At 38.2% G+C, this 26572-nt stretch overlaps 1 protein-coding gene across 3 annotated transcripts in view; it reads right to left on the bottom strand.

Moving 5' to 3' along the window:
• LOC122526419 (hemicentin-1-like) overlaps positions 1-26572 on the bottom strand; it is a 189181-nt gene that overhangs the window by 133198 nt on the left and 29411 nt on the right. The gene's annotated exons all lie outside the window — the stretch shown is intronic.

Below are 26572 nucleotides of genomic sequence, written 5' to 3'. Positions count from 1 at the left end.
CACCCACGCTTATTCCCCTTTGTCCGTGTATTATATTTGTGTGCGTGTGTGTGTGAATCATATAACTGTGATATCAAGCGTTCCCAGCATCGATGCGAAAGATCCTCGTTCAAGCTGGATCGTAGTTTCGAGAGGAAAATCTCTATCTTTTGAATTTCAAGCTTCGCCCACCCCCTCCCCCTCCTCACTCTCTCTCTCTCTCTCTCGCTCGCTCTATTTTCTAGATATAATACGGAAGTGATAGGAGAGAATATGAGATCCGACGAGCGTAAGATGTGTCAACTGTGAAAGAAAAAGATAGAAAAAGAAAAAGAACAAGAAAAATAATATTATTCCCATTCGTCTATATATATCCGTATATTTCGTTTCTCTCTAGATAATTATAAACGTCAATCGTTTGCGAGACGAGATTCTAATCGTGCTTATTAACATATTAAATTTTTTATGCTCGGATACGTTTTCGTCCACGTTACTCGAGTATACAGAAGCATATGATTATTTTACATGCAGAATTTAATCCGGGTATAGAATTGACTGTTATACTTTATGATAAAAGTACGACGCAACATAAAAAGTTAATTGTATCGTGAATACAAAATATTATTATAACATAATTTTTCCTTTTTCTCGTAAAATAATTAACGACCATTCGTATTCCCTTTTTTTCTCTTTTTCTTTCTTTCTTTTTTTTTTTTTTCTCGTTTTTCACATTCGCGAAGTTTGATCGATCGAAAGAAATAATTTGCGAAAATATATTACGGAGAGAAAGGAAAGAACGGTAATAAAAGATAGATGCTATTAACGTAATAACTTATTAAATGCTTCCGTTGAAAAATTAATAGTTTAAAAGAAGAAAAAAGAAAAAAGAAAAAAGAGAAAGAGAAAGAGAGACAAATAAATGAACAATGTTCACGAGTGGAAAATAAAAATGAAACGTGGTATATAAAGCTATTAATGTGTCTATAGTGCTGCTTTAATCTTCAAAATACGGTTCAGCACTAACGTCCAGCTTCCGCGTTATTTCTTTCTAAGCTTCCCTCGTGTCTCGGCCTCGTTTTTGTTCTTACGAACAGCCGCATGGTATTTCGACCAACCCTCTGTCCGACTCATCCTTTCCTTATTTTCTTCTTCCTTCCTTTCTTTCTTTTTCTCTCTCCCTCTCTCTTTTGCTCTCAATTTTCTCGAAAATTTAAGATCCCTCCATAGCATGTAAGTAAGTCGACGTATAAATCTTTCTTGATAACATTTACGATAACTGAGATAGGTAGAGAGAGAGAGAGAGAGAAAGAGAGTAAGATAACGAGAGGAATTTAAACGCGTTTGTAGAAAGCTGTTGAAGATTAATGAACATAGATGTTGAGTAAATACATCGAAGGGATTGTATGTACTTATCGTTTAGGAGAGCTAAAGCGGATTAATAATGTATATGCACTGTTCATTTGCGAATGATATCGTGTTTTTTGGTTACATTTTTAACATTGTGAGGTTAATATTCAACAAATTCGACTAATTCGAATATTAATATATCGTTTATTTTATAAACTTTCTCAACTTTCGCGTCTATTCATATTAACGAATCTATTTCTGTATTATAATTATTGCTTTTAAGTGCTGACTAAGCTACTATATAGGCAATTCGAATATAGAATATTAAACTATGCGGGAAATACCGATTAATGCACCTAAAGTTTCATTACACGTGTGTTAGCTATTATATATTATTTAAATTTCAATAATATTGGTTTATCCTCGATAAAAGATAGAAATATATTAAAACGGGATAGTGTTTGGTAAAGGAAAAAATTGTATATAAAGTGAGTCGCAGAATTATTCGTATCCGTTTACACTATAAATTAGAAATAATTGATATTTTCATGTAATGCAAAAGATTGTAAATTTTGATACATAGTAATCCTATTTTAAGAATTATTCAATCTTCAAATTGATATCAATTTTATTGCAGAGAAACATTTTATTCCTATAATTTGACATATATTATAACAAATTTGATCTCGTAAGAATATTTCCATCTACACAATATATAATAAAAATACAATGATTATTTTTGAAAGTAACACTTGATTGATCGTTCTTTACATCTTAGAATTTTGATGAAGCTAACTTTGTTATCATTTATATCCAATTTGACTTGACTTATACTGAAATGTTCTTTTCCAATCAAATTATATCAATTTAAAAGTTAGATAATATTAAAATATGCTTTTGCATATAAGAATTTGAAAATATTGTATTAGAAAAAAATATTGATTATTTTAAATTGACAGTGGATGTAGGAATACTCCTGTGACCCATTGTACATTAAGAACTAATAATTAACGATGATGAATATACGAAAATGACTTTGGAATATATGTAGGTGTAAGGGAATACGAGATACATTATGAAATATTCGACGTGACTCGAATTGATTAAATCCGAATTTATGAAAGTAGTTGTAAAAGAAGCCATAGTGTACTATTGCCCCTTATGGCAATAAACTACCACCTCGTTATCTTTGTATACATCCTACACCTTATCATTTCTCGTTCCATTTGCGACGAAAGTATTTTTATTTTTTTTTTATTTTGTGCGTCCCGTTAATATTTAATATCAACAAAAACTTTTACCATTCGATACGTCCTCATTCTCTCAGCGAACGATCGTGATTTTGAAAAAATATTTAAAAGCTTCCAATTTCCGTCTGTACGCAATACAAAATTTTAATAACAATTTGATTGACAAAGCAATTCTTTTGAAATCATTTTCATTTTTCACATTTCCCTTTGTTCCCTTTTATTCGAAACAATGTAAAAATCGTTAATGAGACTATGCATTTTTCGAGAACGTTGCTTTGACAATCTTTTAAAAAGTACGATCCGTAATACAACTATAACATCGAATTAAATTCATACATATACGTGTGTTATATTTATATCATTAGTTATACATGAGAAAGTTGTACTATTAATGTAATTTATACGAAAAGAAAAAACAACCAAACCGAAAAATATTTCATCCTATAATTTCAATCTGTAAAAAGATTTGTGAAATGCGAGAGCGCGTAATTCAAAGTGAATTTTAGTAATTTAAACCAGCATAAAAAGTTTGTTTACGTAATATTAAAGGATTTCAAATAGACAGTCATTAATTAATGTGTTTCATCTCCGAACATTCTCACTGTTGTTGAGTTAGATATAAACACGAATTACTAAAATCGAATTTTTATGCTATTGAAGATAAGAGGAACGCGAAATGTAGATAGCGAGAAAGAAAGATAAAAATAGTAAAAGGATATTATCCCAGTGAAATTTTACACCTCGATAACGAGCCACAGGCCCAAAAAAGCATGAGAAATCTAATTAAATGAAGCTCTCGGGTGAACGTTTGGAAATGGGAATACAGACAATTTCGGGCCGATTTGAATGGTTCGCTTTCGGAAAAACCTCTGCGACAAGAGTAGTAGATAAAGCGATTCCGCGCCAACTGTTTAACGAATGAAATGTTATTTTGTATGTCGACGAGTCGTGTTGAATTTTGTCAGAGAACCATATACCGATGAAATTTCATTTCAATTAAGAGGAGATCAACAGCGACATAGTCGTCTATGGGAAAGTAGAAAAAGTTCGATCGGGAATTGAACCGATCGGATTTCCGGTCATTTTCATTCACGCGAATCCACGTTCAAAAGTTACTATTCAATTGATATTTTGTTTCTATTTTTTGTTTTGTTTTGTTTCGAGACAGATCTACGGATCCTATAGCTCTTCCGATCAAAAATTAATTAACCGTAAAAGACATCAAATCCGCGCTAGACGGATTCAAACAAATTATTATTTTCTTCGAATTAAAAATAGTGTCCTCTACGTTTCCCGACGAACCGGCTTAATATTCGAATAAATATACTAAACAAGAGTAAATTGCATCAGTGTCTAAAATCCGACGTTTTCATTGAACGTTCCTGTCACGTTAAGCGTATCATTTAAACGCATCAAAAATTATAAGTTCGACAATAACGAATGAGAGTAACGTACTAAAATGAATGAATACTTTTCGAAAATAAATGGACAATTTGACGAGTTAAACAATGATAATAATATAATCGTTTGAAATAGAGTCTACGTTAAAAATTTCTCTATAGGATCGTTGACTACGTTTTAACGGAACATTTTTAAGCGCCAGTTATTTCGGTTCGACGGTTATAGAACGGCGTGGACGATAGTTCGCGATCGTGTTGAACAAGCGGCCGTGTTTCGAGAGTGTCACCATTCGACGATGATGTTAAAGGGTTCGAATAAATATCGACAGTATTGGGAAAAAGCATAGGACGAAAAAGTACGAAACCGTTGTATCGAGGTTATTTCTTTGGCTTAAATTCCTCTCGCGTATAGCAGAGAGAAAGTATAGAGAGAGAAAGAGAGAGAGAGAGAGAGAGTGAGAAAGAAAGAGGGCCAAAAAAGGAACTGAAAATCCGTGACTCGTGTAACGAGCGTGATACGCGCGTGTATACATTCATAAAACGACGCGGGGGAGGAGTAGGAGGAGGAGGATTGCAAAAGTTGGGAGGATAGAAGAAAAAGAAAGGGTTGGGAAAGAGGGGGGCTGGGGAAAGAGGGAAGGAGGAGAGAAGAAAACGCGGTTCGGGAACGAAGCACCACGGTCATTTGGGATCAATTTGGCGGACGAACGCGTTGCCCGTTGTATTATATACGTATCACGTCGCTTTATTACCGTGGAGTCGAAAAGAAAGAGAGATAAACGATTAATTGGTCACCGCGGCGCGATATCGCTATATCACGATTAACGATCATAGATATTTTCGAGCAAAACTCACGCGCTCGCGCGTTCGCATACCTATCTGCAACCACCAGTTTACTTTATACGTATAGAATGTCAGTATGTATGTATGCATGCATGTATGCATGCATGTATGTATGTATGGATGTATGTATACGTACATATTTGCCTGGACGCGATCGATGATACGCGAACGAGACGCGAGCCGAGAGCAAAGATAACGCGCCATTTATAATGGTCTACCGTGTGGCTAATTAATCGGGAACACCACGCCGTGGCAAAAATAGTCGCGCAGGCGTTTACGACCGCTGAAACATGCGCGCGTTCAGCTTTTAATCGATTCTACCGTTCCACTATAGTAGCTTATGCTAATCCCATCAATTTTTCTATGACGTTCGATGATAGAATGCTGATGGAAAGAAAGAAATGGAGAGATAGGAAATATTTCGGATAAGTGGGACACGCGCGAAAATTCGATGAAATGACGTAGAAAAGGTAGAACAAGAAAAATCTGTTTCGGTGATTTGACAGAAGTATCGAAAATTTCGTTTCGGATAAAAGCACTGGCCGAGGCGTTCGCTCTTATGACAAGCTGAAAAAGTTACCTTTTCGTGCGAATTCAAAAAGATAGATAAAGAGAGAGAGAGAGAGAGAGAGAGCCACTTGATTAACTGATTCCGGTATTCAGGATATTCCATGGGCGCGGATATTCGCGAAAGTCTTCGATTTTTCGTCGGTTCCAATTCCCGTTCGTTTTTTTATTTATCTCTTTTCTTCTTTATTTCTCTCTCTCTCTCTCTCTCTCTCTCTTCCTCTTTCTTTTTCTTTCCTTTTCCTTTCGTTTTTTCTTTCTCTCTCGCACTTCTCTGCGCATCTTCCATCCGTCGCGCCTGTTCGCTGACTTTCTTTCGACGGAGATTAAAGATCCCTGACCCGAATCTCTTTGCAAAGGATTATCCGAAAGATATTACCGGCATCGTCGGCTTTTCATCATTTCGTTCGCTTTTCTACGGGCTCCCTTCGCTATTGGCATTTATATTCCCATATCGTATTCTATGCGAGTATATTTTTCCTTTCATACTTTTTCAACGTCTACGTAGCGGTCGTTGAATAAGAAAAGACAAAAGAAAAAGCATCTTTTAAAATCTAACAAGAATAAAGATGTTTTAAAATATATTTCGAACTAATGCGAGATGGCACACGATAGAGAGAGAGAGAAAGAGAGAGAAACTAAATGAAAACGATAGGTAAGCTTAAAGAACACAGATCTCAGGGTATCTCGGGTTCACTGTTTAAAATACGAGAGAAAAGCGAGTATATATCTACGCCGAAAGTATATACCAAGCTATCTTCCCCAGCTACAAACCCACCTACATACCGCCGATTCGAGGCTTAAGCCAAACTTTACTTTCCACGGTCGAACATTTGTCTGATGTATAATTCGGAGTTGATTTTCCATGCGAAATCCCGGCATATTTTCTATCGCTGTTATCCACGACTCCTCGACTTTCGTCTCATCCCTGCTATAACATTAGTCAACCGTTCCCGCTCGAATCCTACATAGTAATACATAGATAATAGCACTTACCTGATTATACTCTTACAAGACTAAATCTCTACACCGTCTCTCTCTCTCTCTCTATCTCTCTCTCTCTATCTCATTACCGTCACGTTACTAATCCAATAAAATATTTCTCTCGTATAAAATTCAAGCTTGGTGAAAAGCTTTAAGAAAATTCGAATACATACGAATATATCGGTTTATAGTAGGTGGTATAGTGCTTTATACAATAGAAACTCGTATTCTTCGTTGGCAAGTTTATGCATCGCTGCCTTTTCACAATGCAAAAGACAAAAAGAATAGACAAGAAATAGAACTGAAGAAGATGGGATAGGTCGTGAAGTAAGTATACTATATACGTATTCGCGAAACATTTACCACGAGGATTTCCCCAGGTGGCTGCTGTCACGTGCTACTAGGACACGTGCCAAGAGTACGTCCAAGGTAGCTGAGAGGACTTTCCCATTCCGCTTCCGCCCATCCTTCTCCTTTCCATCTCTTTAAGCACAGCCTTGCGCAAAGCGAAGCCTTCAAGAGAAAAATAGCAGAGAAGAAATTCCAAAGACGGATCAACGCTGCAAGACGTTTCTTCGAATATTCCTTCTTTCTTTTTCTCTCTCTCTCTCTGTTTTTCTCCCTTTTTCTTTTTCTTTCGTTCCATCTTTTCTGTAGGTACTACACTCGTGTGAAAGGAGCGTAACGTTGACGTAACGAGCGACGTAAATGTCGTAAACGTGGTAAATTGAGGAAAACGTAAGACGTGTATAACGCGAATGTTCGAATGTCTTTGACGAGTAACTTGTCGATGTATAATATCAACGTATCTCAGTTTTCACTTCACTGATATAACACACACACATACACACACATATATATATATATACAAAAAAAGGTTCCAAACGACATATATTATACCTTTTGCCCGGGGGTTACAATCAATACCATGAGTTACGAGCAAAGGTACAATTCTCAAGGTTTAATTCAAACGAACAACAGTGAATTAAGTTCTGGTGGCAAGATTCGTTAGAAAAATAGCCAAAGGTTGTGGAAACTAGATTCGGAAGAAGAATATTTAAGTGAAAGAGATAGAAAGAATGACAAAAAGAGAGAGAGAGAGAGAGAAAGAAAATAAGAAAGAAGGATAGAAAAGCGTCGCAACGTTGGCGCCTGCCTGCCTGCCTGCCTGCCTGCAGTCCGAGCCGAAATCTACGTTTCTCTCCTTGCGCTTTCCTTTAATTCCCATCGCACGTCAGCCAGCCAGCCAGCGCGAAAAGAGAAAGAAAAAAGGAGATAAAAAACTACCAGATTAAAAGCTGCTGTTCTTTCGCGCAAGCTGCCCATCCTCCGTGAAGCGAGCTGTGGCACGTGCCACCCCTACTCTCACCTCTCACCCCTCACCCGTTTTTCACCTCTCTCGAGGGAGCCGCCTGGCAGGACTCGTAAAAAACGGAAAGCTCTTTCTCTATCTCTGTATATCTCTTTCTATTTCTCTCTCTTTCTCTCTATCTCACTCACTCTTTCTCTTCTCTCTCTTCTTTTTTTTCTTTTTCTTTTTCTTTCTTACTACATACGCGCGATTTTTCGCGCACGTAAAATTACATACGCCTCGTTCCTTCGTATCCGATCTTCTCCTTTTGCTCCTTAAGCTCACACACACACACGTACGCACACACAGACACGTATAAAAAAAATATATATATAGTCTTCCTACAACACGGCAATTTATAACAGGATTCATAAATTGCGAGAATCCTCCTACAACACGGCATCCATATTACATGGTTTCCTTTTTTAACACGATACAAAAATTGCGACAAACCTTTGTACAAAACTGTACTTTTACATTTACCGTATAACACGATCATTGATTAACACATTTAAAAATTAAATTACCTTTTAAAATAATGAACTCTAAGGTACTCATATTACACGGTTTCACACAACACGTTATTTTCTAGGAGCCTATCTACCGTGTTATAGGATGGTTACTTGTATATATAAAATAGAAAGAAACTGTAGAAAGATATTTTTTTGTTCTTTCTCGCAAGACGTTCTAAAAGTTTTCATCGATATATTTATCCGTTGAGAGTTCTCGTGTGGATGCTGCTTCGCCTAGGTCCGCTCGTACGTTCCCTAACTTTTGTATTAATCGGATTAGTTGACACGAAGTATAGGAGTTGTCTGTCCTTTGTTTCGTCTGCAGGGTATTGAACTATCTCGTTAAGATAAGAATCGGTCCCCCTTGCACTTTTGATCGTTCGACAAGTGGACCGTGGATAATGGCAAGGACTAGATGATAAAAGTGTACACGCGTGCAGATATGAATATGAACGAGGAGTACTATGAAACCCTTTATCCAAAACTGTATACCCAACTTATCTATCCCCTTTCTATAAGATAGGACACAAAGATAAATATATATATAATATAATCAAAGGTTCCTCTATATAGTTGTTGTTCGACAAAGTCCTATTTCCAAAAGGGATTATTTCTCGTTTCTTTTTTTTCTTTCCTTTCTTTTTTTTTTATCGTATAGAAAAGGGAGATATAAAATGAGTTAGGTCGTTGATTTGTTAAAACGTAGAAAAGGGCTTCCTTCTTCTTCTTCTTCTTCTCCTTCTTCTCTCGTTTCGAAAGGCGTCATACGCGTAAACCCGAGGTGAAAAGAAAGTACTTTTCTCTCCCAATGGGCAGCTCTTGAAATATGTATGTATCGCATTGCGGTCGGCGGGCTTCACGATCTATGGCGACATATACGTCGACTGTAAACCAGGATTGAGAGTTCGATGCCGAATAATGGAAAGACCGGTGAGATCGGATTCGCGATTTATATTTTATCGAGTTTCCTCTCTCTCTCTCTCTCTACCGACCGACAGACCGACAGACCGATAGATATACACCTCTTACTACCGAGTTGATCATTTTCTTCTGCTCCTATGACGATGAAGACACCATTGCCAGAGTCATAGTCAACAGTTACAACCATCGCTCGCCACTGAAGCCGAGCCAATCATTTGAAAGCGAGAATCATTTCTTTCACGACACTACTCACGTGGTTACGCAAGATATGGGATGTTCGAGATACATAAAATAAAAAAGAAAAAAAAAAAGAGGAGGATAATCGAGGGCTCGTCCTCTTTTTACCATTTTCATCCCTTAAAGTAACATTTTCTGACCGGTCGTAATCATAATCCCGTTTTCCTTTTCGCATAAAATATATCGGAATCGAAAGTCACCTTCGGTATGGATGGATTTTTTTTTTTTTGACAAGTCACAAGATAAATCATCTAATACATTTTGTTTTCCGGATAATGGAATCAATTTTTTTTCGTATAAATATTATGTAAATAAATAAAAATGAAATATCAGAAAAAAATCAAATAAAACTGCCCGAAAAAAAAACTGCGTTATTCCTTATCGGGATAAATAAAAAGCGCCGAAAAAATCTATGAGATCAACCCTTAGCAAATGTACTTAAAGAAATGGCGGATAAATTAATAGTTGATCGAATCGCTAAACTTTAATCCTACCTCGTGTGTAATCTTTTATGAGGATTTTCGAGAACATCCGATACGATATATTTGCACTCGGATTTCTCCTATACGAGGAATGATCCTTTGAATTCTACGGAAAGATTTTGCCGAATCGCTAGGATGAAATATAAATCGTAAGCTCGGACTTACCAACGGTCTTGGACCGTGGTGCGATATCGATGTCGATCCCTTCCTAGCTTACAGATGATAAGATACATATTGCAGCAAGAAACATTCGATGAAATGGAAAATAGGGAACGCGAATCTTCTTTATTTTTGCATAAACCTTCGGTCCGACGTTTCTTTTTTTAGATTTGTTCTCTTATGAAAAGAATAATCGAATCGTTTCGATCAACTTGTCTCGTCATTTAACATTTCAATTATTTTATCTTATCCTTAGTTACGACGATCTATTTATATTTGTAGGATTCGTGAAAAAAATTGGGCCGTTAAAACTGACTGGACCGGGACTCGAACCCGGATCATCTTCCGCTTTTCGGGCGACTGCTCTTTAACCACTGAGCTATTCAGGGCCCACCAACCAATCTCTTCACGAATGCCTATTTAAGTGTTTGGCTTGGAGGCCAACACTTATCCAAGAATTGATTATATTTCTACGTGTTCATTGTAATTAAGATAAATAAAGATTAATTAATATTTGTCCCGAAACCTTTTATCCTCGTTAGATCTGTTTCTCTCAATAATGAGAGACACAATGTAATACAAGAAAGACGTTTGCTTGATCGTTCGTTGGCGCGTGACGTCGTTCAAGGTATTAACATTTGTAATCTAGAATGAATCGTAATTATCGTTTAATCGATCGAGTAAATATATTTACGATTGATTGGCCATACAAACAGAAAGGGAGAAAGACCGAACTCTCTCGCGGTGGAACACCGCAAAGTTCAACAACAAATTCTGCTTTGCATTCGCGGTTTCCAAACCGACGTCAAACTTATCAAACGAATTTGTTATTTCAACTTCAACGTTCAGTTCGGTTAAATGGCAATGAGGAACCGCATTAAACGTTACTGCTCTGGGTAAAGGGAAAAGAATGCAAAACAACGCGAGAGAGAAAAATAAAAAACTATATCCACATATCCTTAATACTTAAGTAAGAGAAAAAAAGAGAAAAAAAAGAAAGAAATTGTAGTCTACTCTTTATAATTAAAGTTCATTCACTTTTATAGTTGAAAAGACGTGTGAAGCTAAAAGTAGGAATATTCGAGTTGCTCTACGTTAACTCGGAAAGCCGAGTAAGAGCGATAGAATACATAAAATATAGAGTAAATCGATCGATCTTATCGAGAAACCACACGAATGAATCTATCTATGTATATACAAATATACATATATAATATAGATATATATACACATATATATATATACATAGGTACCTATATACCTATTTACGTTATGCTCGAATGGATATCTTGATCGTTTAGGGAGGTAATTTGTTTCATAGGAATTAGCTGGTAGGAACGATCGTGAGGGTAATCGCGAAGACTCGAAATAGGCATATAGTTTTTAGTTCACTTTCGTAAAGTATATATAGTAGATAGGGTACTCGAAGAAGGAAAACGTTTGTCGGTTTTTGTTGTTGGAAAGAGAAAATCGATGTGTAGCATTCCTGTTGGTTGGTAACTCTGTGGATATTCGACGTTCTACTCTCTTCTATTACAGTACCAACCTACCAACCAACCCTTCTTCAATTTGACAGCGAAAACGTTTCGGATCCTTGCTAACGTTTTAATAATAGTCGCTTCATGGACGATGCGTTATTATACAATTACACTTCGATAGTGGAATAATCGAGATCCTGCGCATGAATAGAATTCGAGTCGCCAAAGACTCCTGACTCTTACTGTCAAACGACTATAACTAACGACAATGACAACGACAACTTCAACGACGACCGAATAACCAAATTCAAAAGGTAATTGTCGCTATTCAACGAGAAAAAAATACCTCCTTCGCCGAACTGAAATACTTTCTCTTCAAACTTTATTCCTATCCTCTCTGAGATTCGCGTTAGCTCTCGTAAAGTGTATAACGACGGAACGAGAAAAAACGATCGATAAAGCCAGAAAAAATCTCTATTCCTGGCATACGTATCGTCATCCATTAAACCATGAACGACAGGGATCGCATCGAGAAAAGAATAGAAATGAAAAAACTATAGAAGACAGAGAAAGGAAAAGGAAATTTATTTCTACTCGAGGATCAAAAGGTTAGATTCCAGAACACACGAGTGTAGTAATTCAATTATGCTAACAATAACGGTAAAGCGTATTAAAATGTCGAACGTGCGTTCGAATCGACCAACATAAGTGATTTATATTTTTAACATAGTCACATTGGATTTTAATTAATCAAAAAATCCGTACCTGTACAAAAATCTATTATGCAAAGTATTTCCCCCTTTACCAACATTTATACATGAAAAGTCTTTAATTACTTTATAATTCCAATTTTTATATTGATAATCGAATCGAATAGTTCTACGAATATTTTCAAATGAATTTAACCGAAATAGAATTTGTCACGCGTGGAAAGCCAAATCGAACGTTTGACGAAATAGAATTTGGACGTTTATCATTTTACGATGATTTGTAATTTTTTTCAAATTGTTTTCTAATCGAATCATCGAGCATTGATACAGATATACGGATATAATAATAATTGAACAAACGAATAAACAGAGAGAAAGAAAAAAAGAGAAACGAAGTAGTAGAAAAAGAAAACGAGTATTATATTGTTTATAAATGATAGCATGACCATGAGATATATATTTGTAATGACGTATGTATGTATAAGGGCTGCCGAAGAAATTACTGTCGGCATTTCCGCGCACTTTGCCGTCTACAGTTGAATCAAGGAACTCCTTCATCATCGTCGCATGGCATGCGAAGTTTGCGCTGACGCTTTAATATCACGTCGCTCGGGTCGCGATGCTTTATTACACGATTACACAGCGTTGACGGAATAATCAAATGTAGAAGAGGTTATAAACGAATGAAGTGTTCTTAACGCTTAAGAGTCGTGGGGATGGGGCAGGGGGAGGGGGAGAAGGGAAACCTGGTTGGAGAAGGAGATTGATAAAGAAAGAAAGGGAATAAAAAAAAAAGAAAAAAAAAGACGAAAAGAAAAGAGAAAAGATGGTGGTAGTAAGGAAAACGGATACGAAAAAGGGGCCAAAGATAAAAACGTAAGAAAGTAAGTGAAACGGCTTGGAGAAGAAGGATACGCTTCGGGGGAGGTTTGAAGTTATCCACCAGAACGAAGAGAAGAGAACCCCTGAGTCTGAGATAATACTAGCTGAAAAATAATTGCGGCTACCCCGACGAATCGCCGATGAGACTGCTGGTAATTTGAATATATTCTAATGAAACGATCTTCCTTGCTCGCTCGCTCGCTCGCTGACTGGCTGGCTGGTTTCTCTACACTTCTTTCTTTCTTCATCCATTTTCTTTCTTTTTTTTTTCCCGTCCCCCTTTTTCTTTGACCTTTATTCAGAATAGAAGAGATGAGGATGAGAGTTAAAGAGAAATAAAAGAGAAAGAGAGAGAGGGAGAAAGAACTCGGATGAAAAATGATAATTATAAAATCGACGATAGGAAAGCGCGGCAAAAGAAATGAAAATGTTATTATTAAATTGAAATGGTTAGCAGGAAAATATCGGTATAAATGTAAAAGAGAGAATCCCCTTCTTTCTCCCCGTACCATCGGAAGAAAATCGCATGCGAGTAAACGTTAAGAAAATCATATGTGTTGGGGGAAGTGGGTTGGCGAGAGAAGGTGCGGGTGGGTAAAACCGCTATCAATTATACGAATCGGTCGGCTCGAAAAGCAACGGTGCACAGAGTAGCAACGCTCAACTCACGTTTGTTCGTCCCTTTCATCGCTGTGAAGAACCGACGCTCTCGTTTACCACGATGCGCGTACTTTTAGCGTGCGAAGCCACAGAGAGAAAGGGCTGAGAGTGAGAGAGAAAGAGAGAGGGAGAAAGAGAGAAAGGGTACCGAGGGTTTTATCGGAGAATAAACGTACCGAGTAACTGACAAACGAGAGGAAAAGGAAGAACGTAGAAACGAAAGGGAGACAAAGTCAATCCTGGAACGAAGAGCGCAGGTCTACTTCCTCTACCACTGTGAGCAATATTTACTATACCGAATCAGACCGTTCCTTTTACCGATCAATTCATTCTACCCTTGTTCTAGACTATGCTACCTTCGTGTTTCCAAAAATATAAAGAATCTTTTGCAACAATTAATCGATAAAAAGTTTGACTATTCCTCGTATTTATTAGTCAACAGTAAACGACAAAATAGTAAATGAATATATTGATTTTATGATTTATTTGATATATTAACATTATATATATTATAATATCAAATAAATCATAAATTCAAGGTCTTTAATTATCTTACTTACCTCATTGTCATAATTACCGGCACAAAAATAAAACTAACGTCTTTCGGTTGACTACCTTTGGTAACTTGGTCACCTTCGATATACACCCCCTGTAGTCCCTTCAACAACGTTTTACGGTATGCACTCACGAGCACGTAGGTAGGTATATACGTATATTCGTAGATACTTTTCGAAGGCGAACAAGCCGATTAGCATAGAGATGGAGTCGTGGCTGTTTATGCAAATGTGTCACGATACACGAGAACGGTGGTAGCGGACGCATAGCGTCGCCTTCGTTTCGTATCCAACCACCACCACCACCACCATCACCACCATCACCACCACAACCACGTCGACGGACTTTGAATCGCACAGTTTCTACGACCCTACGAAAGAAAACCGAGGCTTACGTCGATTATTTTTATGGAGATGCTGTCGAAGCCCTCCTACCAAGTGCACCGCCATAAAATTGCTCTACGATCCTTCTTCAGATTTTTTTCTTTCTCTCTCTCTCCCTATCTCTCTTTGTTAACTTTCTTTTGCAACGCAATGTTTTCATTTGCATATAATCCATCGCTCGCAAACAACCAAGTGATCCGCTTTTTCCTCAACTTTCCTCCTCGTCGACCTTATTCCTTTACCGTCCATCTAACGGAAAAAAAAAGGATGATTATCCTGGAAACAAGTCCGATTACTATATTTATTTAACTCGAAGCAACTCTCGAATCAAGATTCTTCCCGAGGACTCTTAGAATCTCGAGAAATTCGTTCGTTCTCGTGCACACATCCCCCCACCCCCGCTCCCGCCCATTGCCCCACCCCTCAGATTCAAAACTTTCGTAATGCTTTAGAGAAGTGTTAACAACCGACTACTTGAGTACAAACTTATTGTTTGAGAAAAGACATTAAGGGATAGTTAGCGACAGTCTTCATCAAGTATCACTGAAGCGTACGAAAGAGAGAGAGAAAGAGAGAGAGAGAATAGAAGACGACTTAGCATGAAACTTACACGAAAGAAAATTTCATAATGCTTGGAAACGATGATTAACAAAAATATCGAATAGAAAAATATCGTTTTAAAAAAGCAAAGACTCGATTCTTTCATATCTTTTTTAAACGGATACTCGATTAAAGTTATAAAGTCAAAGGGGATCGAAGGTATCGTTGCATGAAATTCTTTTCGTGGATATATTGGCGCGAGAGGATCTCTGATATTGGTAAAATTGAAAAATTCTTCTAACGTATTTGGAGAAGCATCCTTTTGAGTATCACTCGCTTCCACACATAGAGAGAGAGAAAGAGAGAGAGAGAACACGGACATACGACAACACTTATCGACTGTATTAAGAATGCAATCGATATACATACTGCTTTGTGCAACAAGTATTGTAAGAAATACGAGAGACGCGTTTTAATATATAGAAATATTGACGTAAACGAAATTTGAAGAACGAGCAACCAACGGTAGGAGGGTAAAAGGGGGAGGTAGATGAAAGCAATTTTGAGCATCAAGTCGCGAACAATAACGCGAGATAAGCGAACGGCCCGTTTTAATTGAACGGCTTATCGGGATTATATAAATCGCTGATAATCAATTACCATAGAGAGGCATCGTAGTACGTGCCTGTCGGCCGGTCCATTCGCGAACGTAGATCGTGGCTTGTGCCAAACGACAGCAACACCATTAGCATTGGCATTAGCATTAGCATTAGCATTAACGCCGACATCGACGAGCGTTACCACCGGAGAATCGTCCTTGCCCCCCCATCACCCCTTCTTCCCCTCATACTCACCCTCTATGAACATCTATCCACGTACAAGTACAGACGCAAAACCGGACCCACGTTCTCTCTCCTCTTCTCTTTGCGTATGTGTCGGGTTGAAATCGAGCGTCTGTCTGTTCTTTGGATTACATGCTGATCCTTATGATTAACGATATTGCGATGTCGAACTAATCGAATTTTCATTAGACCGCGGTGTCGTCTTTTTCGTTAACGTAACCTGCCTTTTCCATTTGTTTTCTTTTTTTTTTCTTATGAATTATACACGTATAATGTGAATTTTTGTGCTCTCCTTTTTTACGAATTCGAGTCACATTTCTACGAACATTTTTTTCTCATAACTATCCAATTCTATCAAAAGAAAAAAAAAAAAAGGTCGTATCTTTTTAAACAATATCGAACATATTGCTCAACTATAATGATTCCGATAGGAAATAGTAATCCAACGTGACTAGGTCGTTGACTAATATATACATGTCTATATACACGTGGATAAATATTCGAGATTGAAATATTGATTTTCTAATCAATGTATCGAGAGTAACAAACGGATGCCAGGAAAATGTCAATTATTATGAAACACCAACACACAACCGGACTAGTTCTTTTCTCAGGTATTATGTTTGCGAATGGATTGATCATTGACATTAACGATCGCACGTCCTTCTTCATTTCCTTTGTTCTCCCTTTTTCTATCTTTCTCTTTTCGCTTCTGTTCTTTTTTCGATTGGCGAATAGGTATACCTCGGCAGAGTTGCAGTTCGTGCTGTTGCATAGTTCGAAAGAATTCCACGGTCGAGCGGCAGTCTTTACTGGCAAAGGGGCGGCCTTGACAATAGAACCATTCAGAAAGAGACGATATTACCCCGCCTGTAGCAGAAGCCACTTTCGTAGGCTCGCTCATTGTCGTGCCGATTGAAAACTCATCGTCGACGATCAACCGTACCACGCGGACTAATCAGAGACCCACGTTCATTATTTGTGAGCCGCTCGTTGCATACGTCTGTGTTTCTCTCTCTCTTTCTCCCTCTCTCTACGTTCGTAAAAATAAAAAGGGGTTTTGACTAGATCTATGTCAAATTCGACGTCGACGCTGACGCCTACACGAGAGAGGAGACTATGAAATGCACTCTCGTTTGTTCGCTAGATAGATAGATAGGTAGGCAAAAGTATAACCATTCTCTACTAATACATACATTCGTTTTTATCATTTCATACAAAAGAAGAAAAAGATCTACCTTGTTGAATGATATACGAGAACAGAAAGTATATTTCATTAATTAATAACGACGTTATTCGACAATCCTATTCCATTCATCCTGTCGTTTAAATCGATAGTTTTCAATCTGTTCGCTTAAATAATTGATTTCGATTGCGATTTCAATTAAAACGAGTCTTTTGAGCGCTGTTCCTATCACCCTACTTCTCCCCCGGCCCCTCGTTCCTCCCGCCCTCGGCACCCCCACCCGAACCTGGTCACCGTTTGGCTTTTACAAATACGCTTCGATTTACCACTATTTATCTTATAACGTTCGCGTTTACCGATGGTTTACTCGTTGAAAACGAGTCAGTCGGATCGGTTCACACGGAAAGTAACAAAAATTCGGAACAAAAAATGTTCTCTGATCACTTCGAATCTGATCCGTGCTACTTAACTTACCAAAAGAAATATCAAATCTGACTGATCTTTGGATTTTGAACGATTAAAAACAAATAACTGAAGGATCAACGATACGTGTACCTATATACGTGTGTACAAATTTCCACCCGAAGGATTCTTCTAACTACCTTGCACACCGTGTTGCTACTCGACGGTCACATTCTATGCGCATCGAGGTGCGCGCATTGTTTTGCAATATTTCGCGCAGTAATTGGTCTGGAAATTGCTATTTCCTGAAATTACAATGTCCTCGAGGCTGGTTCTATTCAGAGGACTTAATGGTACTTCATTTCTCTGTTTTATCCAGCAAATGTAGCCAGTCAACCGATTAACTCGTCCTTATAACTCGTCGCTCTTATTCTTTACCCTGCTATTATTAAACCGCTTGAAGCTTTCAAAACTGTCGTCTTATAGAAAAATATGGAAACGATCTGTGCGTAATTCGTAGTCTTCGTCGTCGTCGTCGTCATAATAGCAACATTTGGGTGGGGGAGGGGGAGGATGGGGGAGGGACTTACCGATCCTTTTTTTCGTAAACGAATATAATAACCCGAGCATGAGATTCTTCGTTGACGTATCGTGTCGTATCTTCCTTACCGATTTTTTCCTTTTTTTTTTCCCCTTTATACGAATTCTTCATACCTTTAGATATCTATAGCGAGGAGAAAAAAAAATTTATATATAGAAAAAGTGTATATATATTCTCTATATACACACACAAACACACACATATATATATATATATAGAAAATAATGTACAAGAGAGTACGCGCACGTTGCATTTATACTCGAAGGCGGCCAAGCTTTTGTCTTTCCTCTCCTTTGTTAAGCTTTCCCGCTATTTTCAGGCATCCTACAACGCGAACCTCCTGTTTTTGTCTTTCTCTTCTATTTTTTTTCTCCTCTTCTATTTTATTCTTCCCCTCCACCCACACCCTCTCCCCCTCTCTCTCTCTCTCTCTCTTTCTCTTCTTTTTTATTTTCGTTGTAGCATTTTTTTCCTTTCTTGTATTTGTTTTTTCTTCTTTTTTGTTGTTTTTCTTCTTTTTTCTAGGCAGGTCAAACTGCACACACACACACACGTAGGCGAATCTCTACGTCTCATTCTATTCCACCCCTATGACCCTACTCGCAAGGACGTAGGGGGTACTAGTACCAACGTACCACCGGGAATCGACATCGACGAGCGAAATCGAGGCGAGCCAGATGAAAATGGACGATAAATTTCATACGAATGTCGTTCGGCGCTGTGCGGCCGAGTTGTAAAACGGTGATTTATTTACAATGCAAGCTAATTGATTTACTATCGCGGCCGTACGGTGGGTGGCCCGTGTTTTTTTTTTCAGTCCCGCGTTGTGTTCTATCCCTTTAACTTGAAATCATTGTTTCCTCCTCTATTACCCCTTTCCATCCACCCTTCCACTTCCCCACCCCCTCATTCTCTCTCTCTCTTTCTCTCTGTATCTTGTTCTCTCTCTCTTTTTCAGCCTACTCTATTCGCGACTAAGCGATCATTTTTATTATTATCACGAGACTTGAAGAAACGATAACGCTAATTATATTCGCACGCAAGGAAACAACTCGCCCTTTTTCCTTCTGTTTTCCTTCCTTTCTTTCTTTCTTTCTTTCTTTCTTTCTTTCCTTCGTTCGTTCTTTCTTTCTTTATTTCTTCGTGTCGACTAAATTCTGAGAAACCGTATTGCTAATGGAACTCTGGGGTGCACGAAAGTTTATCAAGTAATTACAAAGAGGTTCCGCAGTCGAAGCAATTTGCGCGGCGGTTCGTTGATAACGACAATACATCGATAACACTGGCACCCCCCACCACCCACTCGCGTTATAGCCGCCGAACGATTGATTTATTAAATATTATGAACGAATCATTTCCCGAAACGAGGTCTTAGGTTGAAAGAGACTCGACGCATACATAATGCGGTCGCACGATCAATACGACCTCATTTTGGCTTTTTTTGTAATCAACGGCACACACACTGTTCACCTTCGTTGCGGTAGCGAACCACGAGATCGTTAATACACGTGCACTCTCCGTGCTATATATTATATAATATATATATATAGATTTATGTTAGAGTAAATACAATCGATAGAACACCTGCGAAAATACTTAACTCGTTGATGATTGGCACGCTACTAGACCCTTAACCTGCATTCGATAGCATCTACGGTTTTAGCGAGTGCTCTTCGAACCTCAACGATATTTGTAGTTTCTCATAATCCGACCTCGTCAAAGTAAACCTTCGCGAGAACGTACTCCTTCATCGTAAAGAGCTCCCTTGGCAAGAGGAAAAGAGCTTTGCGGATGATGGTAGGGGCGGCGGCAACATTTTTGCGATCGATAATGATTTAACGAGAAAAATCGATAATTCACGAAGGAGAAGAAGAATATTCGACTATTACATTGCTATTAATACTACTACTTGATTTAATTATAAAATATCATAAAGAAAAGCTTCATATATTAAATTGAATTTCATCGAAAAAGTTTAACAACATAATAATACACGTAGCAAAGTTTTTAATTAGTTTAATTAACTTGAAGATCGAAGTATTTTCATTACTTCATCTTACCCTCTCTCTCTCTCTCTCTTCCTTTCTCTGTTATATACATAACTCGCATACAATTCTTCTTTTAACGTTTAATAACGACTGAGAAATCTGAGCACGCTCTCTAAGAGAGAATCGCCATTGATGGCAATGAGCCAAAAAGTGAGTAAGGGGGCAAACAAAAAGGGTTAAAAAACTTTGTCGCGTGTTCACAGACACGAAGTAGGTAGGTAGGTAGGTAGGTAGGTAGGTAGGTGCCCTGTGTTACGATCGTCCTACGAGTTTCCCAAAGGGAAAGAGAGAGAAAGAGAGAGCTCGGTCAGCGTTGTAAGCGAACGAGCACAATTATTAGAGTCGAAGGAGAAGAGCGTAGGGATGGTCGGACGGACGGCGATGGATGGACAGCGAAAAGGGGAAAGGTGACGAGGAGGACGGCGGAAGAAGAGAGAAGAGCAGTCGGTGTGTGGCACGACATGCACTGGGAGAGCTCGCTCGAGAATCAAAGGTCGACCACGAAATAGCGTGCGGGCTTGCTAGGTGGATGGGGCATGTAGAAAGAGTAAGAGAGAAAGAGAGAGAGAGATAGATAGACACGTACACACCCGCCCCCGCGTGCGCGCGAGCATACACACACACACACACACACACACACATACATAGTAGTAGCATAGAAAGAGAGAAGAGAGAAACCACTCGCCCTCTTTTGCCCTTTGGTGTGGCACAATGGCCAGCCATTTGAAGCTTTTCGGACAGCACTGGTAGCGTCCGGACACCAACCCTCCCACACATTCTTCGCCAGTAACAACTACCACTAACACGTTATATAAGGTGTGTCTATCTCTCTCTCGCTCGTTCTATCCATCTTTCTTTCTTTCCTCTTCCGATATTTCTTCACTTTGGAATCGTTTTATTCTTCCTCTCGTTCTGAGAGGTGCGCGTATCGCGAAGTCCATTGTCATGAAAATGGGTAGGTTACTACAGACGTTCGCCTGCCAATCACCGCTCTTCGAAGAGCCTTACGCTCTTAAGAGCTTATCGACGTTTTCTATCTCTTTTCTTTCATATCGAAGAAAAAAGATATATCTGGAAAGTTTTGAGAGAATTCGATAATGAGTCGATGTATAAAGGAAAGATTGATGTTCCCTACTATCGTAAAAAGAATTCTCGATAATAATTCGTTTATTTCTTTTGAATTTGAAAACGTTTGTATAAATATATTACGTGCCCGGTATAAAAATCAAGAATAAGAATAAAGAGAAGGAAAAAAATAAAAAAGGCAAGAAAAAAAAGCATGCTGATAAATTGAATATTGTCGCGAAGAAAATGTAAATGTCGCTTTGTTGTCTCATTTAATTAATGGAGCACGATATAACAGAGAAATGGAATGGAGGAATAAAAACACAAATACATATATACATACATACATACATACATACATACATACGTAGGGAGGTAAGCACTACGTTATAGAAGACTAATTGTAAGAGAACTCCGTTACAACGTATAGAACAAGGTAACTCACTTTGTCAAACTAGAGAGTACTCATTTATTTTACAACGTTTACTTCTTTTACGAGGTTTAGTTCCTTTGCGAATTATCTAACGATTTTGATCAAACAATTTATTTGTAAACGGTGACAAAAGATATATTATTGTTCTCTCGAATTCTCGAGATAGTTTGAAATAACGTTAGGCACATACCATCGAGAAATATTTCAAATTAGATTTTACTATGTGGACGTTTTAACTGCAACAAAGATACGGTAGATACGCAATGTGCAGTGAATGAAAGAGACAGAGAGAGAGAGAGAGAATCTGTGTGTGTGTGTGCACGTGGTGTTGGTACGGGCCAAATTTTGCAAGAGAGTGAGAGTGAGAGTAAGCGAGAAAGAGACAGAGAGACAGAAAGAGAGAGAGAGAGAGAGAGAGAGACAAGTGTATATACATAAATCTCGGACTGTGGAGTTCTGACGACTTCTCTTACGCGTTAAACGCGCGCTTGATCCAGGCCGACGTGCTTTATGGAGCGCGGCTCCGTACCGGCGGCGAATCGGACGAAATGCGAGGCGCCATATTTCCAACGGATGTAGAACGATCGTGAGTTCGTATCGTAAATGAAATCACGTACTAGTCCGTTGAACACGGAAACGTAGTCCGCGTAAACGATTCCGTTGGTTCTCGCGAATGCGCTCGCGCGTACAGTCCCGTGTGCATGCGGAATCGCGTTACGCTGTTTCTACCTTCTCTAGTTCTCGAGAGCTACGAGAATGCGAGAGACGGCAGATCGAAGAGTAAAGAGAAAGAGAAAGAGAAAGAGAGAGAGAGAATCACTGGGAGAGAAGGAGAATCGCGACGACTCCTAGAGTAACAGATACGTTCGAACGTGGTTACATCCGCACGAACTAAAATCAATTGTAATCAAGACCGGCGTATAAATCAAATCGTTCGTGAGCCAGACCGAAAATGGGAAAGGGAAGAGAAGGAATGTACGCGTCTTTCCCTTCGTCTGCGTCTTTTCTCTCTCACTCTCTCATTCTCTCTCTCTCTCTGTCTCTTTCTTTCGTATACCCCAGGATGATTTGTCGACGGTACGCTTTAGAAATTTCTCTACACCTTCCAAAGGAGGAAGGAACGACGAATATGGGGGAGGACATTCCCCTTTTCCTCTTTTTCTTCCTCCCTTCCTCCTCTCTCTTCTCATCACTTTTGACGCTTCGTCAGATATACGAACGTTTGCAGCCGTTGTAAAGTTTGTAAGATTTCGAAACGTCTTACTAACACTGGCTTAAAGGCTTTTCCAAACAAAATTTAATGCGCATGCGTCCTTATCTCTTTACTCCTATCATAACAAGAGAGAAAGGATAAGCAAAATAATCGCTATAACCCTCTAAACTACCCTCCCCCCGATCTCCCAACTTCTAGTCTCTTTCAACTAGCCCGAGGCTGTTTCGTCGGCGCGTTTGCACGTACCTGCTACTCGTTTCCTACCGACCACTTGTTTAAGTTTCATCATAGCTTTGAAACTCGATAATACACTTTTCATCGTTTAAGTTTACGACCGCGATGGTGGAAAAGCGCGAGCAAGCGGAAAATAAGCGAGGCCAAGCTCGGATTTCAAGTTCGTAGGTCAACAACAATGAATGAGCTTACCGATAGTTATCGGCCTTCGACTAAATATTCGTCTATATTCCTTTCTCTCTCTTTCTCTCTTTCTCACTCTGTTCATAACCTCGACGAATCTTTAAACAATATACACTTTCTGTATCACGTTCAAATTTTATTCGGAAAAACGATCGAGTTACAATTAATTTCATATAAAAGCGTAGAAAAGTTTTTATATTACCATTAAATTCTACTCCATTTCTCTTCCATACCTGTATTCTTCTTATCATAACTTCAATTACACGAACGTGTTTGTTATCTCGAACTGTTGGACTTTTTCATTCGAACAAATCGTAACAACGTATGGCAGGAAATATGAATAATTGTTATCATAATTTATATGGAAATTATATGAATTTATGATGTCTAAAAATATATATAGAATAAGGTTGCTGAAGTCGTATCCTAGAAAAAAATAAATGCATAAAATGTGGACTTAGATAAATAAACAAGAAATATATTTACATATTATTCGTAATTTCTTTTAACATCGATTGTTAAAAAGATTAATTCAATACCAACGAATAAATATCGAAAAAGGAAAGAAAAACTTATCGATAATATATCGGTGTAAAATCTATTAAACATACAAAAAATTATATTCATAATTCAATTAATTCATGAAATATTTAAAACATACGCGAAATAACTTGTTGTTTTACGAAATAATTACATAAAATATGAATTAACGAAAGGCGAATAGTTAAAGAACGAGATTGAAATTGAATCCGTCTTTAAAAGTCTACTTTTCTTTCTACAACAATGCACGTAGTTATCCTGTTCTTATCTCCTTCCTTTACTTTGAAACCTAATATTCAGTTAGTCGTACCTTTCTATCGGATCTAATCTAAGAGTTAAATTTCAATTTCATACATTAACTACTCACCCCATTTCGTGAATACTTCTATTACATGTAAATAGTTAACGTATGTAATTCTGTCTTATTTAATACTTCAACAGATAAATACAATTATTTAACGTTTTAACGAAAACAACTATAATATATCATATATCAATAATAAAGAGGTACAAGACGTATTTTAAACCTGACGGCGCAGCTGACGTTGAGTCGTACTACTGCTGACATTATCAGACGTCGTTCGCATGAGACGACGTGCGTGTTGGTACGACTAAAAGGGATAGAAACTTGCACGCGTATGCACATATCCTTCGTAAGGACTCTCCCTCCCTCCCTCTCCCTCTTTCACCCTCTCTCCTTCCCTCCCAACCACTTTCCCCGTTCACCGAAAATTTAAAGACTGCAAAAAGGGTGTACCATAGAGAATATAAAAAAGGGGGGTAGTGGGGGAGAGGTAAAAGACGATATACTATTTTCCTTTAGATCTCTTCTGGCGGTATAATACCTTAACCGTTTTGTCGCGCGACATTGTGACACAGGAAGGAGGTCGGATTAAGCGCTCGAATTACGCGCCACGGGTCGGACTTTGTCCTCCTTTCTCTCCCTCTTTGAGTCTTATCCTTCGTACGATCTTGGCGGTTCGGAGCGGCTCCGACGTCGTACTTCTTAGCTCGTAAAACCGTAAAACCGAGCCGGCTTATAAGCGTAAGCGGCTCTAATCCAACGAGCCGGTCGTAATTTAAAGGCGTTTAATATGCAACCACGAATCTATTCCGCCCATTTACCATATACCTACCCTATACTTTTTCCAGCCGTGTTTTCTAGTGCACTGAAACACACACACACACACACATACGCGCGTGTATGATTTTTTTATGCGATATACGTATATTATTTTATATTTTATGTAGGATCTATGAAAAAGAAAGAATATATGTGTGCACGCGCGTCTATGATGCAAACGCGACGGTAATTAAAATAACAGATCCTTGGCCTTAATCTTAGAATCGAAGGTATAAGATATCACAATTGTCGATGAATAAACGGTGTGTCTCGTGAAAATCTATGTTTCGAATGCTAATGTGTGTCTATAATTTAAAATCAAATGTTTATTTATCATAATTATATGTATATACAAATGATGATCCTTTTTTATTTTTCCAAGCACGTTTCCCGACAATTATACGTTTAATATTATATGTATCAGCTGTAGAAATAAATTCGATAAAGTAAATGAATATTTAAATTTGTTTTTTTTTCTTCTTGTTTTTTTAGAAAGAGCCACACCAAATGAAATTTCTACGAGCGATCGAATAAAAAAATCGTATCGTCGATTGCTATAATTATTATTATTATTAGAGAGAATAAAAGAACTTTTAATAATCTCGGAAAGAAACGTGCCGTGGTGAGAGTAAGAGGGATTGCGAATAAAGTGAAGAGGAGGATGAAGGAAGGATGTGCAAAGTATGCCATCGATGAGGTTACATTTTCTCAACGAAGTTCTCTCTTCTGGCCCGAACAATCCCGAAGAAAAATTGCCTTCGATATCCTCGGAAAAGAGGATACCGAAAGATTTCCTCAAGCCGTCAAAAGTCCTAGGAATTTCGCTTGAGTTTAACGACAGTTTAACGTTGATCGACGTACCGTTCGCGATTCGAAGGGACGAGAAAGGAAGGGCCGAGAAGGGATGGGACGAGAAGGGACGGAATGGGACGAGACGAGACCAGACGGCCAGCAACTCTGCTCAATGAAAGCAGGCACGAATCGCACCTCGTTCTTGTCTATTCCACTTCAGGAGATTCCCTTTAGCTATTTGTTAGTGTCAACAAGAATAAATAAATTGAAAGCTTGCGTGATTCAATATGTACTATTTTCTCTCTATCGAATCTATCGAGTACTAGTAGATCCTTCGCGAAACAATGAAATATTACCTTTTGGATTCCCTCTCCACCCGACGGAAGAGGATAGGTATAGTGCTCGTAAAAAAATAAAATAATAAAAAAACGAACAAAAAGATACGAAAAGTTAATATAAAAGAGAGAACATAGGGGGGGGGAGAAAAAAAAAGAAAAGAAAAAAATAGAAAGAAGAACAAATATCACACGAGGATAAAAAACGATTACGAATTGCAAAAAGGGGAAGAAAAATGTTCGAAATCACGGTATATGAATATTGTTGAAAAGTAAACAGATCTCCCGATATTATTCCGTAAAACTTTCATCGTTAAAGCTATCGGAATTTATGT

Source organism: Polistes fuscatus, unplaced genomic scaffold (genome assembly GCF_010416935.1).
Source record: "Polistes fuscatus isolate 324 unplaced genomic scaffold, CU_Pfus_HIC Scaffold11, whole genome shotgun sequence".
NCBI lineage: Eukaryota > Metazoa > Arthropoda > Insecta > Hymenoptera > Vespidae > Polistes > Polistes fuscatus.
The sequence above is the reverse complement of the archived record's forward strand: the minus strand, read 5'-3'. Positions and strand labels throughout refer to the sequence as shown.